The following is a 7,444-nucleotide window of genomic DNA, read 5'->3' on the forward strand; positions in this document are numbered from 1 at the left end:
CCAGCTCCCTCATCTTCTCTGAATATGGGTGTAGTGTCTGAGCTCCTGACAGTAAAAATATTGAGGGATGATGAGTGTGTGTGGGTGCACATGAAGGATTCTCAGACAGCCATTACACCAGCTATGAAGAGAGAGAATTGCTTTCTCTTCAGGGAGCCCTGTGAGGCTTCTCAGGTGGCCTTCAATACCGTGAGAGTATAATCATTCACTGCCAGCACGCTGGGAAAACAGCTATTCTATAAAGCACCAGTGGCCTCTGCAGCTGCTGAATGTTGCATTAAAAGTAATGAAGTAACTTACTTTGCAGAGTAATTTATTCCTTTTTCCCCATCATTCTACTCTCTCTCTTCCCCCATTCGTTATCTCTTCAAATTCATTCTCATCCTCTTATGTCTTTCTCCCATTCTATTATTCCACTCATCCTTCAACCTCTTTGTCTTTATGTCCTTCCCTCTTTCTGACAGCTGAAGAAGAGAGTATGCACCTGGGAGCTACCAAAGGCATTGTGGAGAGCAGTCATGGGTGGACTTGGGCTGCAGTCACTTCCAGAGGAATGGTATGCTGGCATAGCTAGTGAGGGAATGGCTAATGCAGGAGCATTCACTGAGGGGACTCGGACTGCGGACAATGCCAGGGAGGAACTGTAGGCTAGCACGACCAGTGAGGGAGTGGCATATATGGAAGCATTCACTGAGGGGACTCAGGCTGCAAACGGCTACTAGATTCAAGGGGTGGAAAAACAAAATGGTGGGTCAGTTTGGGCTGATGGGACCATTTGACGAAGAGTCAGGAAACTGGAATTACACAGAACGCTTAAAGGTGAACAAAGCGGCTGAAGATATCAGTGTTGTCTTTTTTAGTACAATCAGGAGCAAAATCTTCACAATTCTACAGAGTCTGGTACAACTAGAGAAACTTGTGGAGAGCTATGCAAAGTGTTAGGAAATTATTTCGCTCCCTAGCAGCTGATGATGGTGGAACATTTTCACTTTTACAAATGAATACAGCATGAATGAGAATCCATCGTTGAATTCATGGTCACCTTAAAGTGGTTAGCCATTGCAAGTTCAGAGGATTCCTGCAAGATGCCTTGTGGTACCATTTGGTTAGTGGGCTCTGACATGACGCCATCCAATGGAAGCTACTAACAAGGAGAGACATGGATTTCAAGGCAGTTTTCACAATTGCTACCTCAATGGAGTTGGCCTCCAGTTGACAATGCCTGGGACATCAGGTATTGTAAACTTGGTATAGGGTCGTACCAACAAATGTGGCAAAAATAGCTGCAAGTAGTCAATGTGTTGGACTCGAGCAGCCCAGTCGTGCAGTTATAAGTGAAGGGACAAATTGCCCGAAATTGCCCAAACAAGAGAAGGGGAATCACTTGGGTCTGCAGGAGAAGCAGCAGGTCTTGAATGAGCAGAGTTTTGGGTAAACATACTGTTGGTAAGGAGTGAAACTGATTGTTTCTGGATTCTTCCTAAAGTAGAAGAGAAGCCAGTAAAAAGTGGAAGTGGACACTGATGCAGAAGCATCCCTGATTTCTGAATCAGTCTACAGGGAGAAGTTGAGGACACTACCATTGAAGCCTGCCAAGATTACACAATGGAGAGACAAAAAAACTGCAGATGCTGGAAGCCAACGTAGACAGGTAGGAGGCTGGAAGAACACAGCAAGCCTGGCAGCATCAGGAGTGCAGAAGTCAATGTTTTGGGTGTAACCTTGCTTCAGGACTGGGGGTGGGTGTGGAGGAAGCAGCAGATAAAGGGGGAAGGGTGGTGGTGGGGTAGTGAAGACAGGTAGAAGGTACGACCTGTTTGGTCAATGGGAGGAATGAATCTGATTGGTGGCAGGGAGGGGGAGGGGTTGGGAAGGGAGTCAGGGAATGGGGAGGGAGGTCATTTGCAATTGGAGAACTCAATGTTGAGTCCTCCAAGTTGTAAGATGCTCAGGCGGAAGATAAGGTGGTGTTCCTCCAATAGGCGCTGTGGTTTGTTTTGGCAATGGAGAAGTCAAGGATGGTCATGTCAGAAAGGGAGTGGTTGGGAGAATTGAAGCAGGCGCTGACTGGGAGGTCTGGTCAGTCTTCTCTACACTAGGGAGACCGAACATAAACTTAGTGAACATTGCAGAGCATTGCAGCCGGGTCTGCAGAGTCTGACCAGACCTCCCAGTCGGCACCCATTTCAACTCCCCCCACCACTCCCTTTACGACATGACCATCCTTGGTCTCCTCCATGGCCAAAACAAACCACAATGCCTATTGGAGGAACAACACTTTATCTTCTGCCTGGGCACCCTCCAACCCGGAGGACTCAACATTGAGTTCTTCAATTTCAAATAACCTCCCTCCCCATCCCACGACTTCTTTCCCATCCCCTCGCCCTCCCTGCCACTACTCCCTGCCACCAACCAGATTCATTCCTCCCATTGACCAACCAGGTTAACCCTCTATCTGTCTTCACCTGTCCCCACTTCATCACCCTGCCCCCGCCCCAAGAATATACAATGGACATACATTGAACGAGTGGCACCACTGAAGAGTATGTACTGGTGAAAGTACAGTTTGGGGACCTACGTACACTATTGTCTCTTTATGCAGTAAAAGGTGAGTATCATGTACCTGGTTACAAACATTAAGTTCAAATTAACTGGAGCATGGTTTTTAGGCTGGCAGGGTTTGCAAGAGATCCTCAGCAAGTGCAAAGATGTGTTCAAAGCAATTCTGGAGGAAATTAAAGGAACTGAAATTAAGATACCATGTGCCATCTGACCTAAAGTAGAGGCGGAACTGCAATGGCTGGTGAATCTGGGAGCATTGGAACCAGGAATCATCAGTGAATGGGCCATTCCCATTTTTCTGGTCTCAGAAACATGTGAACACAGGAGGATTTGTGTTGACTAAGGTCACAGTCAACCCAGCCCTGAATGCGGACCAATACCCCCATATAGAAAACCTATTCAGTGGGCTGGCAGGGAGAAAAAAGTTGTCAAAAATGGATCTGCCATAGGCCTACCTGCAGATTGTTCGTGAGGGAGTATCAGTCGCCACTGATGACAGTGACACACAAGGAACTGTTCCACTACAAGCAATTTCCTTTTGGCATCAGGTCAGCACCAGCTCAGTTCCAAAGGACCATGGATCAAATAATAAGTTGGTTGCCAGGAGTCCAGTGCTATCTGAATGATATTATGACTACCAGATCCTCCAAACAGCAGCATTTGAATAATTTAGAAGGACCTCGAAGAAGATTGCAGGAGTGCGGCCTACAAGTAAAATAACAGAAATGTGTTTTTAAAGACTCTGCGCTCTGCTCTGCTACCTGATGCACTTTATATAGTATGATCGGCCTGTACAGCACACAAAACAACACTTTTATTGTATTTCAGTACATGTGATAACAATAAATCAAATTAAAGAGTATTTGGGACATATAATTGATGACAAAGGACTACACAAGGTGCCCGAGAAAGTGAAGGCTATCATTGAAAACCTCGAAACCAGAACTGAGACAGTTTTTGGGATGGGAATGGATGAAACTTGGGTCCAGTCTAAATTTGGCTGTGGAGGGGTGAACATCAATAATGAAGTGTTCCTGTTCAGATTTACCATTTGTCTATATATTTCCTGTTTTAAAGGGAGCACCAATATAACAGGATGTTGGAGCCAGTTCAGAGAAGGTTCACTAGATTGTTTCCAGAGATGAGGGGTTTGTCTTGTGAAGAGAGATTGAGCAGTTTAAGCCTATACTCGTTGGAGTTTAGAACAATGAAAGCAGATCTAATTGAGGTATATGCCATGCTAAAGATGATTGGCAAAGTAGATGTAGAAAGGATGTTTCCTCTTGTGGGGCAATCTGCAAGAAAAGGTCATGGTTTTAAGACAAGGGGTAGCACACATAAAACAGATGGAGAGGAATTACTTCTCTTAGAGCTGTGAATCTGTGCAATTTAGTACCCCAGATGTGGAGGATGTTGCGACATTGAGTAAATTTAAGGAGGAGATAGACAGATGTTTAATAAGTAATGGATTGAAGGGTTATGGAGACTGGGCAGAAAGATGAAGTTAAGGCCAAAATGAGATCAGCCATAATCATATTAAATGGTGGAGTAGGCCTGAGGGGCTGAATTGCCTACTTCTGCCCTTAGTTCTTTTGCTGTTATTTTACAAGAAAAATTGTGTTTCAACAAGTGGTTGTGGGGGAACACATAAACTGATGAATTACTTGTGTGGTCCTCGCAGCAATTGTAATCTTTGTGGAATAATCCATTTGGAGTTGGACTTGAACCCACAACCTGGTTCTCTGAGTCAGATGATTGTGAGAAGATGCCCCCACATGTGGGCATCTGGGGGCAGGACAAAATGGCTGAAGGAGCTGTACAAAATGGCTTCTGCATTGTTAAACTGCACTGAACCAGACAGAAACAAGAAACCGCAGTCTGATGTAGATCCGATTAATTGCGGAAGTAAGTTTAAGATTAGAGTGGTGCTGGAAAAGCACATCAGGTCAGGCAGCATCCAAGGAGCAGGAAAATTGATGTTTAGGACAAAAGCCATTCCTGATGAAGGGCTTTTGCCCGAAATGTCGATTTTCCTGTTCCTCGGATGCTGCTTGACCTCCTGTGCTTTTCCAGCACCACTCTAACTTTGACTCTGATCTCCAGTATCTGCAACCTTCACTTTCACTGAGTAATGGTTTAACCCTAACCACAAGGCAGGACAAAGATGGTTTTAAGAACAGGTTGTTTACAAGAAATCGTGAAAGGCTAAGACAGAATGCACGATGGCTTTATGCACTCTGATTGGTTGTTACGCTGCGATCATACTCCATGTCTGACTATGAACAATGTATATAAACCCTCTGCAAACCCTGTAAGTGATTGGATTCTTCTGGTGGTCTAGGAGTACTCATACGTCTGGGTGGATCAGAGTCTACCGACCTGGCCGTATCAAAGAATAAGTGATTGCTTGTGTGATTGACAAAGAGTTGTTTACAGGTGTGCTTATTGACCAATCGTGGAACCGAGAGACCCTCCCTCCTCCCCAGGGGTTTAGATCTTCAGTTCAAGTCCCACTCTTGGGTGACACTTCATTATACTCCTGACGGATGGACAAGATTACAAGTGTAGGGGTGAGTGAATATAGGAATTTGAAAACAAGCTCAAAAGCCTTATTCAAAATAACACTGAGCTTTCCTGTGAAGAGTGGATTATTCCTCGAGTTTTTGTCCTGACACATTTTTCGAACTGTGTCTAAACAATAGAACTTTGAGTGAATGAAAGCAGAATGGTCCATCAGCAGTACTGATTGAAGACAGTCCCTTAAGACGTCCATTCCAGTTGACACCAGGGGCTTTACCACCTTTCACAGCTTCAGGAACCCAGACACAAAAACCACACTGACACCTGCAGTTCTAACTAATTGCCACTTTCAATCAAATCAAATCTTCAGGCTGCCTGCTTATGGGGAGAAGAGCAATCTGTACACAGCCTTGGGACTCAAACTCTTAGAAACTGAATCTAATAGAACAGAAATGGTGTAAGTTATTGTCAGCCACACTCTCTCATCTCTGAGTCAGAAGGATATGAGTTGAAGTCTCACCTCAGTGTCTTCAGCATTGTGCCTAACACTCCAGTGTCATATCGAAGGCTGCCGCACTGTTAATGTAAAAGTCCTTTAATCTTAAATTGTCATGTGCCCTGTCCGGTGAATGCATAAGATCCCTTGACACTGTGTTGCAGAAGAGCAAGGGAGTCAACTCTGATGATCTGGCCAATGTTGACCCACAATCACTCGCACAAAACAGATGATATGCTTGTTATCACATTGCTGTCTGTTGTAGCTTGCCATGTGGAAATTGGCTGCAATCATTTGTAAGTTACAAGAGGTGGCTAAATTTCACGAAGCACTTAAGCAGTATGAAGGTGCTCTTGAAGAGCCTGAGTGTGTGAAAGATTTCGGGACAGGACATATCTGGGCAATTCTTGGGTAGGTGCCAGAGCTTGACTCTGTTATTACAGCTGAGATACACCCTGTAGTGGGAATTTCCAGAGTCTGATAACTACTCAGTTAACCTCTGACCGGCTGTTTTGCTTGCTGTAGCAAGGATCTTCGAATGTCAGACCATGACACACTGGAAACCTTGAACAAAGGAATACAGAGTTGATTATACTTTTGGATTCAGTGACAAGAAATCAGCATGCACTAATTCATTGGTGTATAATTGTCTAAATCCAATCACTATAATTGATTAGATTTTCATTATGCATACAACTAATCAATCACAACACAGGTACATTTATCTTGTTGCAATATATAACTGATGTGAAGGCTTGAACAAACTAATAATTCTAATCTTACTTCCAGCTACAATTTGTTCTTAACATAATGATTTATGCCTAGCTTCTGTATATTATTTATCATTCTCTGTCCAATGTCCCTGCTGTTTGAATAATGTAGATATATCATAGAATGCCTACAGTGTGGAAGCAGGTCATTTGGCCCTTTGAGTCCATACTGACCATCTGAAGGGCATCCCACCCAATCGTTTCCCATGACTAGCCACCTTCCCTGCACATCCCTGGACACTATCGTCAGTTTAGCATATCAAATCCACCTAACCTTCACATCTTTGGACCATGGGAGGAAACCCACACAGACATAAGGAGAATGTGCAAACACCACATAGACAGTCACCAAGGTTGGAATTGAACCCAAATCACTGGTGCTGTGAGGCAGTAGTGCTAACCATTGAGCCACTGTGCTGCCCTTTCTTTCAAGGTTATCACTTCTTTGCTATCTCAGGCAACCTGTCATTAGAGCTAATCAATTTCTTATTGTTTTAACTGACTACTTGCAGTTTTGTGTACTTGTTTATTCACAGCTAGCAACTAACAGCTCACATTTATATAACTCTTTAAAATAACACTGCAAGATTCTTTTTAACCATTTCACATCTCATTTGTGAAATGGTCTGTTCCATTTGTTGATATTATTGTGGAGTAAATTAAGTTGAGTGAAGACTGACATAAAAGCAATGCTATAAATCTAAAATAAAAACAGAAAATGTGGGAGAAACTCAGCAGGTCTGCCAGCATCTGGGAGAGAGATACAGAATTAAACTTTTCTGTCCAATATGACTCTTCTTCTGAACCAGTTCTGAAGTAATTTCAAACTCAAAGCATTGTTTCACCACATCCAGCAGTTTGAAAGGTGCTGTCAAAATGTAAGTCTATTTTCAAGTTGACAGGACAGTGTTAATTTCCTGTCCCAAACAGGAAAGAAAGAACTTCGCTTTGTACAGTGTTCTTCAATAACATGGTCAGTGCAACAAAAAAGCTCCTCCCATTGTCATGTTTGCTTCACGTTTCATAATTTTTGTGGCTTTGAGTGTGGAAGAGTTGTGCATATTTGGATTTTAAGGATTAAATGATGTTGAATATA

Source organism: Chiloscyllium plagiosum, unplaced genomic scaffold (genome assembly GCF_037043375.1).
Source record: "Chiloscyllium plagiosum isolate Xiang-an unplaced genomic scaffold, Cpla_swu_hap1 HiC_scaffold_35, whole genome shotgun sequence".
NCBI lineage: Eukaryota > Metazoa > Chordata > Chondrichthyes > Orectolobiformes > Hemiscylliidae > Chiloscyllium > Chiloscyllium plagiosum.